We start from the raw sequence: 11,275 nt of genomic DNA, 5'->3' as shown, positions 1-11,275 counted from the left end.
TCACGTACAACACATTCTGTCCAGTGTTGGGAAATCAGTGAGCTACTCCCTGCTTTCACTGACTTTATGTCATTACAGAGGTCATATTCTGAGTGTGTTATTCCCACTCAGCAGGAAAACAAACATGTAGGTGTCAGAAGTATTTTTCTGAGTTACTTCTGAAAACTGGAATTAGGCGTCTTGATGTTGCAACTGTCTTTTTTTGTCAGAGGTTGTGACAGCAAACTCCTGACCTGTTCTTCCTGGGAAGACTATCAAATAGCAGTTGCTCTCGTGTACCTGTGGGAAGTGCTAAGTTATCAACTAAGTAAATGTAGTCATTGTTTAAATGATGTCTTTTAAACTCACTCTAGATAATCAAATTGCAGTCTAATGGTGACAGAGTAGAGCACATGTGCTGATGGCACACATTAACTGAGGGGAAGCCTGGCCTCGGTTTACCTTTGACCTGCAGGCCTGCATGCTGTACGCCTGCAGATAACAACATCAAAAGCAAAGTGAGCTCCGGAAGATAAAAATCCATAAATTAATGAAATTGATCAAAGGGGAACCGGCACTGCGATATCTGACTTGTTTGTGTAGATTTATGGAGATAGTCAAGTGAATCTTTATTCTGTCTTTAAAGTTTCAGGAGATAAATGCTGGCAAAATGAAATTGTGTATCATAGATCCCTTTGACTCTCAGTTTTCTGGCAATTAGGCCTTTGTGTAGTCATTAGGTCAAATACTTTGGCATTAAAGGAAATGCTACTTTAGCTTTCACGTGGCTTGCCATTCAAGATTTCCTTCGCTCCTGTGCTTTCCCTCAAGCATTGGTAACTTATGGATGCAATGCAAAAACATTGGCCTCATACATTCTTGTATCCCTCAGGTTGCACTTTGAGAAGCATTTTATTTGTTATAAACAGTTGGAGCATGCTTAAGTTCTGCATCCACTAAGATTGCAAACAGGCTAAATACTACTTCTGATAAATACTTTTCTATTTAGCTTTTTAGGTTTGTCCATGGACGTCCTGATGTAGAATGTGAGGCAGAGCCCTGAGATATCAGACCTCCAGACTGGATTCAGGAGACATACACTCTCTCTACTTCTGCACTTACATATTTTCACTTCCCATGTGTTTATAAACCACTACTGCATCACATTAAGCTGTACCTCCTCTCTCTTATAATGTGTGTCAGAGGGTTCTTCCTGTTGAAAGTGAGTTAAGAGATGTCACTGGAAGGGAATATATGTTGCTCTAATACTTGCACACACCTTTCAGCATTGATGGTGCCTTTCCAGATGTGTAAGCTGCAAACTCCATAGACAATAATGCACCCCCCTTTTTATTAGAGATGAAGGTCTTTGAATTGAATGCTTAAAACGAGCCAAATGGTCCTTCTGTGGAGGATGTGGCATCCATGTTTTCCAAAAAATGTCCAATTTCAAATTATCTGACCACAGAACAATTTTCCACTTTAACTCAGTCCATTTTAAATGAGCTTTGGCCCACAGAAGTTTCTGAATCATGCTCACATGTGGCTTCTTCTTTGCATGACAGAGTTTCAATCTGCACATGTGGATGGCACGGCATCGTATTATGTACTTTAGATAATGAGATATTCAAAGTCGTTACAATTTTGTTCACAGTCTTCAGTGACCTTTGTCAAGAATCTCTGCCTCTCTAAGATGCTCTTTTTTGATACCCAGTCATGTTTCTGTGCTGTTTCAAATTAACCTAATTAGTTGCAAAATGTTCCTTCAGCTGTTTTGCTTTAGTACCACTTGCTTTTATAGCCTTTTGTTGCCCCAGCCTAACTTTCTTGAAACATGTTTCTGCAATCAAATTCAAAATGAGCTAATATTTTTCATGACATAGTCAAATGTTTCAGGTTAAACAGTTAATATGTTTTCTGTGTTCTATTGTGAATCATTGCATTATATCTATATATATATATATATATATATATATATATATATATATATATATATATATATATATATATATAAGACTTTTTGGAGGGAATTGTGGTTGTAAAGCAACTTGAGGTGATAGTTGGGAATTGGTGCAGCATAACCACTATTCTGTTTCTTTCAGTTTGCTGATTTACTGAAAATCATTGGGTGTAGTTTTGAGATTGTGCAGAACTAACTGATGAGCTCACTGGTGTCATGAGACTGATACTCAGTGAAACAGGCTAATCCTGATAATCCCAGTGACCCTTTTTCACATGTTTTCCCCCATGAAATTGGGAGGGGTGTGGGGACAGAGAAATCTTGACTCCCCCTTCCATTTAACCTAGAAACCTCTGTGTGGAAAAAACACAGGTAAACCCCAGTCATATTATCATTCAAATCACTGTTGTCATCAGTTGCTTCAGATGTAAATACAGCATCAAATGCAGGTCATCGTGTTACTGCAAGTCAGACAGCATCATCATCTTGTTTTAGCAATGGTTTCCTGGCTTTGCACTGATCTGACCTCCTGGACCATAATTGCAGAGCAATTCCAACATAACCTATAAATAATTTAAAAGATAATCATTTATTTGCCATATGCTATTTAAAGTAATGGATAAAAAAAGGGAAAAACATTGTAGGGAATGTGTGGATTTCTTTAAATAGTCCAGATAACTGCATAGCCAATGGCTTAAGTGGTCATCTTAAGTTTACAAATGACTGCAGAGTTTCTGCAGGTTGTCATTTGTATCCATACCATCAGGGTAAGGGAGACGTGCTAGAAAATTAATGTATTTATAGACTCTTGATGTCATTTGCATGATATATTATACGTGATTTACAATGGACTAAAATTAGAAACAGACCAGCTGAACCAAATCTTGCTCCCTAATATAACAACAGATGTTATCATCCTGATGGCATCAGTGGAAAATAAATCTTTCTGTCATCATAAACTTAAAGTGGTTTATCATCGCCGTCTTGCATAGCAAAGGAGGGTAATTAAGAGGTCCCCGTTTAGCCGAGGTGTGAGGGGAATATACGGATCCGGTTTCTTCTGGCTCATGCTGAGACAGATGGATGGACACAGAACTGACTGTCTTCACTTTATCTGCCACAACACTTTTTTTTAAATACAAAGAAATAGTGTATACATGTTGCTACATCTATAGATGCACACACATACACCCACGCTCTCACACACGGAGTCCAATCTGCCTCTTCATTTGCCTGTGATCCGCTAAGTGTTTGCAGCCAACTGTGATTATGCCTATAAAATCCTGAGCTGATTAGCTCACCCATAAGTCTCTTCTTTGACCTCAGCGCTGAGCCTTCAGTCATGAGCCATGTGAAGGACTGGCTACTTGCCAGATAGCGCAATCCTGAAATGATCTCTAATATAAAAGATGGAGATGTCCTCATCCAGATAAAGACAATGAGACATCATTTATCCCTTTCCTAAGTTTAGCTCATGGATAATCGTCATGCTGCAGCTATCAGGATAATTTTAGGTCCAGCCATCTGTTTTCCCATAAGGTCTCCATTATCGAACACTTAAGTCAAATGAGGTTTTTGCAACACATCCTTCCCTTAAATACAGTCATTATTACAAGCAAATATGCAACAATAGTTTTCAGGTACTGAGCGTGAAGTGAACGTTTAATGAGATGAAACTCATCTGATAAACTCCTGCTGGCTGGCCAAGGCTGACAAGATGGATGTGTGCTGCTGTCAGCTGTTGAATATGAGCCTGTGCTGTTTCTTCACCAAGGCAGAAACTGAGAATTTGAATCTGACTCTTCCAGGTTGACATCTGGTGTTGTGAAAATGTATCTGAACTGCATATTTGTCACATTTGGATGTTTCAGATCTAAAAGCTGATTATACTACAGGGAAAAGCTGTCCAAACCTAGCAGGCCGGTGGTGAAAAAGTAATAGTAATGATAGACCGAAACCTGTCTGAGAAAGTGAAGTAGACTAAAAGATGTCAAAAAGCAACACATCATTTCACGATTTAAAGAAATTCAAGAACAGATAGGAAACAAAGTCACTGACATCCGTCAGTCTGGAAAAGGTTACAAAGTCATTTCTAAGGCTTTGGGGACTCCAACAAACCATGGTGAAAGTTATTATCCAGAACAACATCTAAGGCCATGTACACACCACACTTTTCGTTTGAAAACAAATCTTTTTCTCTCCGTGTTGGCCTTCCATCCACACTGAGACAGCGTTTTTGGTCAAGGAAAACGCTTTTTGAAAACGCTCTCCAAAGTGCAGACATTTGAAAATGCCGTTTTCGCGTCGCAGTGTGGACTGCGAAAATGGAGGCTTTCGAAAACCATGACGCATTTTAGTCATATGATGCAGTCATGCGACCAATTCAACTAAGGTGGCAGACGGCATTGTATAGCAGTTGTTTTGTTTGCTCTCAATTTTGACAGCCCTATTAAAGATTAATATCAGTTTGTACATGTTCCAGATAGCTTCAGATAAAACTCGGCACTTTTCCTCGACAGTTTGCCGCAATGCTTCAAAGAGCCGGAAAGTAAACAAACGGGAGACGGAAATGACACAGGTCCAGTCGTCTTACGTTTCACGCGTGAGCAGTACAGGAATGTAATGTTTTCAGTGTGGATGAAAACGATTGAAAACTACATTGTGAATGCAGACCGTTTTTAGACGAAAACGCCGTTTTCAAATTATCCAGATTAGTGTAGGTGTAGCATAAAGAACTGCGGGCCTCACTTGTCTCAGATAAGGTCAGAGTTCATGATTCAACAATAAGAAACTGACTGGGCCATCAGTTCGTGCCCTGAAGCTCAAGTGCACTGGGGTTATGCAATTGGACAATGATCCAAGTCCACCACTAAATAGCTCCAAAAAAATTATCTTTTTGGAAGTTGGGAGTCCTGCCACTCCCAGGAGTGACTCCTTAAAACTTGAAATTTCTGACTTCCGACTTATTTAGGAACGCACCAAAAGTCTTGACTTAAATCCAACTGAGATGCTTTGGCACAACCTTAAACAAGTCAATAATACCTAAACCTCCCTTGGCTAATATTAATATCTGTTTCATGATCTAACCATCTAAGGTTGACAAATATGTAAAAAAAAAAAAAAAAAAAAGAGTAATCAGAAAAGGGCCAAATACTTTTTCACAGGCCTGTAAATGTCAACAACCACAGATATTGACGTGATTGGCCGAACTGTGTGAAAATGTCTGATATGGTGAAGTGTATGCTAATGGGGTGGTAACTCTTCAAACTGTCTTCCTCTTACAGAGTCTCAGGATTATTCTCTGATTGTGATTGCTCACTATGCTGTCAATGAGCCTGTTTTTAAAAAGTCGTTTAAGAACAGTAAATGTGTGAAGAAACAGTACTTCACACATTGTGGCCAACCCGTTTCACAGTTCAGTCATACAGCTAGCTCTTTGGTATGTAACGAGCACAAACATCTACTCCATTGTTGTGGGACAGAGAGTTTGCTGTAGAAGCAGTAATGGGTGTTTACAACAATTATGCAAAAGAAATTCACAGGTCAGCCAAGGTAAAAGTCCCTCTACTCCCACCCCACCTTCAGCACACACACACACTCTCGCACCCATAAATAAACATCTTTGTCTCCAGAGTAGTTTAGTACCTCTAGCATTACCTGACAAGTAGCTATTATGTGAACAGAGTCACAAATAAGGCAGCTGGAGGTTTGCTATGCCCTGAGAGAAGTCTGTCTATGTACTGTGCTTAGAAAGGGGTAACATAAGTTTCTCTAGATGTAAGTGTATGTATATGTGCCTTGGGTGAAAGAAAAAAATCTCAATTCCAGATCAGAGAATTCCAAAAACTTTTGATGACTAAGTGGAAAAGAGGAGCACACACGAGCCCTTTTTTATGATTCGTAATCTGTCCTTTCAGAGAATAGTGGTTTTTGTTGGGAATGTCACTTTTGTTTATGTCTACATAAACAAAGGCTACACTGGAGAGATTATATTTTTCATTTCACCTGGAAATGCCTGGAATAACCCGTTAAACCTGCTGTCACCATGAACCAACTTTAGATAAGAAGAAGCTGATGGATGGATGCGTGGATGGATGTGTACAGTGACTGAAACCCAGCTGTATGAGTTTTAGCTTTAGTCTGATTTAGCATCATCTCAAGAAGCCAAGAGTTAAAGACGAGTACACTCTCTGCCTTGTTCTGTGGTTCCATGTTACTGTATGACAGGAAGTCTGGATGAATGAAAAGTGCCCTTGTGCATTCTTTTATTGTTATTTGAGGACCACCACTGGCCCGTGGGGCACATTTTGAGAGCCCATCTTTTAGATTAAACTGGGTGGAAACATAAAGGTGCATTGTTGGTAATGCAGCAGAATCTTAAAGGTTTAAGGCTATGTTGACAGTACACTGATAAACTGTTTGCAGTAAAAGCCAAATCCACATTACCTGGATTCAGAAAAAGTGGAGATATCTTCCAGGGCACAATGAAGCTTTAAAAACAACACCTGTCATTAAAAGTATGAAGCTGATATGGCATACGTATAATAAAACACAGCAAAGAAGACACAGTACAACACTAGCATTTATTAGGAGTTATAATTTGAGCCAGTGTATAAAAAATGTTCCCCAAATGTACATTTTTATCTCCCTCTTTAGTCTCTACTAGCTTCTTAAGAATTTGCCTGACTTCCACTGGGTTATTTAGCTATTAACTAACTTGATCCATCTTATCCTTATCGGATGGTGGTGGGTTGGCAGTGTTTTCTGGCCAAAGACTTACGCAATTGGAAATTTAACAAAGGAGAGTTAGCATTGTGTAAGTGTGCAACTTTATGGCCAAGCCTTTTTGCAATCTTCACCCAAAAATCACATCAACATCTCTCCTCCAGTCTATACAACAGGATAAATACAGGTCTCAAAGCCAAGGATGGAAGAATGACTTGCTTGTGAAGGCTGAAGGGCACAATGGGGACTTGTGGCTGCATATTCGAACCTGTCATTATGCTAGCAGTGGATAAAGCAGACTGAGTGAGAGTAAACATCACTTATGATGAATTGCTCAGAAAGACACAGAGAGATCTTGCCAGAAGATTAATCTGAAAAGGAATTATATATTAGGCATAGTAATTTACACAATGTGTAAATAGTTTTTCATGCTCTAGAGCATCACATTGAAGATTCATGAAGAATAAATACTTCACAATGATGTTATCTCACTACGTTAAACTGCTGAGGCTACCTGTGACCAAGTGTTTCTCTAACAATAATGCCTCTGTCTCCTTGAGGTAGAGCAAAAACACAGACACTCTATAATCATGTGAAGATTAGGCTTTAAAGGGGCATAAACAAACCCAGACAGTGACAGCTTGCCCAAATGTGGGAAAGCCGACTGAAACAAAACCCCACAGCCACGATGACACACAGCCTGACAAAAAGAAGCAATCCACCCAAACAGCTCAAAATGCGTCTGGGAGGAGGGCATATGGCGGTAACTGACAGCAGGGAAGAGAAAGCCAAAGTTACTCATGACCCTTAGGAGTCCTGTGAGTCAGTAACTTGAGCAAACTAAGTGCATCATGTTTCAAAAAGTTGGATATTCAAACGGATCTTCATCATGTGTTCATCTGGACTGCGCTGCTCTTGTAAATTATGCTGAGAGAGCGGGTCGACCTTGTGGGGTTTTTTTACAACGTGAGCAAACACCAGTTTATTGATTTAACCCACTTAATCCCACTGGTCACAAAAATGACCTGTAAAAAAAAACATTCAGCCATTAGAAGTTTCAAAGAATGTTTCTGAATTATGCATCAATAAATTTTAAGCAGGTACTGAAATACCAAAGTGTTTCAGTTAAATTTATGCAGCGTCACATGTTCAGCAGAACTTCTCACATGACTGGAGCTGGTCATTCTCTGGTTAAACCATGAGAATAAGATGGGTACAGCAAAGCACCCAGATGAAAGGTTATTAAAGTATGTCAATATAAACATGTGGCCATTTGTTTTGGTACACATCAGGCGTCCAGTATTAACGTCTATATATGTTCAGTTCTTCACCTTTGTACATCTTATCAGCAACAATAGCGACCAGACTCATGATGCAGTGTACCTGTGTACGTACATACTCATACAGCGGTATGGTTCTTGTGCTTGCCATCACAATCACTATCCTCAGTGACTGCGATGGCTGTGGTTCAGATATGGAGCATGAAGGGGACGTATGCATGTTGACATCCAGGTTGTTGAACTGCTGCAAACAGATCATGACAGGAACAACATTGTCAGTGGTGATGATGCCCCCCCTTCTCCCCCATACATCCCTCCCCTCCCCACGGCTAATAATGAAGAGGTGTAAGCCTCTACCTACCAGCCAGAATCACAGCACAGGTGGTCCCTAAAATATATCTAACTCCACCACGTTGGGAAGCGACCGCTGAGTGGGCATTTCACTCTATTCGGTCTCAGACCAGGAGGAGCTAATTGTCATCTCAGGCACTTCACACGTGACTGCAAACCACCTCAGTGCAAATTGAAGGTCATTGCTCAAAAGCCGACTAAGGCTACGTCCACACCACACTAGCCCGGATAGATTTGAAAACGGCGTTTTCGCCTGAAAACGCTTTGCGTCCACACTAGTGTTTTCAGTCGTTTTCACAGAGTTGTGCGTCCACATTGAAACGGCCGAAAACGCTTACGTTCCAGTACTGCGCATGCGTGAAACGCAAGAAGATTCGGCTTGCCTCATTTCTGTCTGCCGCTTATTTACTTTCCGGCTCTTTGAAACGTCGCGGCAAAATGTTGAGGAAAAGCACCGAGTTTTTTTAAATGGACTAACAATGAGGTGGAGTTATTGCGGCAAGTAACACAAAAGTACAAAGTTGCAAAAGCGAGCGAGAATTAAAGAATTTGAAGAAGCATGGAGCATGTAACGACTGATATTAATTTTTAATAGGGCTGTCAAAATTGAGAGCAAACAAAACAACTGCTGTATAATGCCCTCCGCTATCTTTGTTTAATTGGTCACATGACTGCATCACGTGACTAAAATGCGTCATCGTTTTCAAAGGTCTGCGTTTTCGCTGTCCACACTGCGACGCGAAAGCACCGTCTTCAAATGTATTCGTTTCCGAGAGGGTTTTCAAAACGCTGCGTTTTGGACGGGAGGCCAAAATGGAGAGAAAACGATGCGTTTTCAAACGAAAACACATTAGTGTGGACGTAGCCTAAACCACATCATCTGCCAAAAGCTGAGGTTAGATCCTAAAACCTCTGAACCCAACACCTTCCACACCTTGGTTACACCTAGAAATTCTGTCCATAAAAACTATGAATAAAATCGGTGACAAAGAGCAGCCCTAGTGGAGGCCAACACCCACCAAGAATTAGTCTGTTTTATGACTGGCACTACATTGACAGGATAACTGGAACGGATAAAAACTGTCACGAAACGATTACTTCAAAGGTTTACTGATGACACATAATCTGGATATTCTTATGTTTGGGAAAAATTCAGGATTAAATGGGTTACAGGCTGCTGGGGAAAACAAAACACTGACACACAGTAGGACGTTTTAAAAGATTTATGGAATTTTTAATGGATAATGTGTGTTGAATTTTCATTAAAGTAACTGAAGAAGTAAAAAAACAAAGCCTGTGTTCTCACGTGTATAATAAGATGTAATAAGTGGTTTTAAAGAGGAAAAACATAAGGAGACAGGAGGTTTTCCGCAGAGAACATCAACAGGAAAAGTAGGTGGTCTGTATTGTCATTGTATGATCCAATGTTTTGCATTTAAAGTGCTCTATTAAAACCCTATGATAAGTCATGATGAGCTAGGAATGTGATCGGTCAGGCCTTGCTTTGTAAGGAGCGGAAGTTAAGTTGGTGACAATGGATGAATTATTATGCTGCACTTCAAACAGTATCATCTTCTTTTGTTTTATTCACCTCCTGACAGGGTGGGCTGAGAAAAACAGCCAGGCCTGTCAGAACATGTGTTCTGAACATGCCAGTGTCATCAAAAGTCATGATATTGTTCATCCATATGCAAAACAGAACATCCAGACTGACAGTATGCCATGAAAATTCTGATGTTGATGAAGAAGAGAAAAAACCTTTCTGTCATAAATGAATATTTAATATTCACTAAAGCTTTTGTAGTATTTTGCCTCATTTTGGAGTCTTTTTTCTGTAAAATCTCCGTACCGTTCAGGTCTTTTCTTTTTATCGTGACCACATGTTCCCAGAGATCCTGGGCATCCAAAGCATGTGTATTATTTGATTAACCTCACATCCTTAAAATTCAGTTAGTCAGTCAGTTTATAAATTTCAATTTATGCTTTCCCCACTTCAAAATGTTTAGGCACAATTGTGAGAAACCTAGAACCTAATGCATTTTGTCTGGTGATAAAATTAGTAAATATCATCACAGACTCACTACAGTGAGAGTTAGAAGCAAATGTTTAAATGTCTCAGATATGCAAAAATGATCAATGTATGTTAACCTCTGCAGAATTCATGTAACCATGAGGCCTTTGCTCAAATCAAATCAAACATAATTCAAATCATATCATAAAGCAAATTTAGAGTGAAAAGAAGCATATCCCCAACACTAATCTTAAAATAAATACAGCAGTATAGATACAAGGAATCAAAGTTGCTCCACACTCCACATGACAAGCCCCTGGCCAATGGCCAGCTTCTTCTATCTTGACTTGAGATACAAGAGATTTCTGATCCAGCAGTTACAGTACAGTACATTGCACCATGACCTGACAAATATTCACACTGCAGCAAAATCCTCCCTCTATAGACGTATTCTTTACGTCTCAGCACCCATCCAGCGTCTTCCCCTTATCCCCTCCCCGAGGCGCGGTGCTGTTTTATGAATGAGCTGTTATGCAAGAAAAAGTGACCTGAATACAGACAGACACAGAGGAGGGAGGGGGAGAGGAGGGGAAAGAGGACTAAAAGTGCTGCGTGGCTGCATTTCAGGTGACATCACTCTGTTACAAAGAGAAAATACCAAATCATATGATTCATTACAGCTGTAATTGTTAGTACTATTCGGGCACTGTTATAAGTACGTGTTTCACCGGCTGGCATAATCCTGCTAAAACTGGAGATTTACAGATGATTATCATAATGTTTAAGGTATAATCATCACAGTGACCTGATAAAAACCAGCACAGATTTCTGTGGTTATCACTGGATTTCTGCCAGGATGCAGTGATGCAGCTTGGGTCCATGCATCTATTAGTCAGAGGGCAGCAGTTGCTCTTAAAATACAGTTTTTCATTGTAAATCCAAATTAGTGAGAACATGATTTTTTTTATC

This window comes from Pelmatolapia mariae, linkage group LG17, assembly GCF_036321145.2.
Source record: "Pelmatolapia mariae isolate MD_Pm_ZW linkage group LG17, Pm_UMD_F_2, whole genome shotgun sequence".
NCBI classification, from domain to species: domain Eukaryota; kingdom Metazoa; phylum Chordata; class Actinopteri; order Cichliformes; family Cichlidae; genus Pelmatolapia; species Pelmatolapia mariae.
This window is presented reverse-complemented; position numbering follows the sequence as displayed.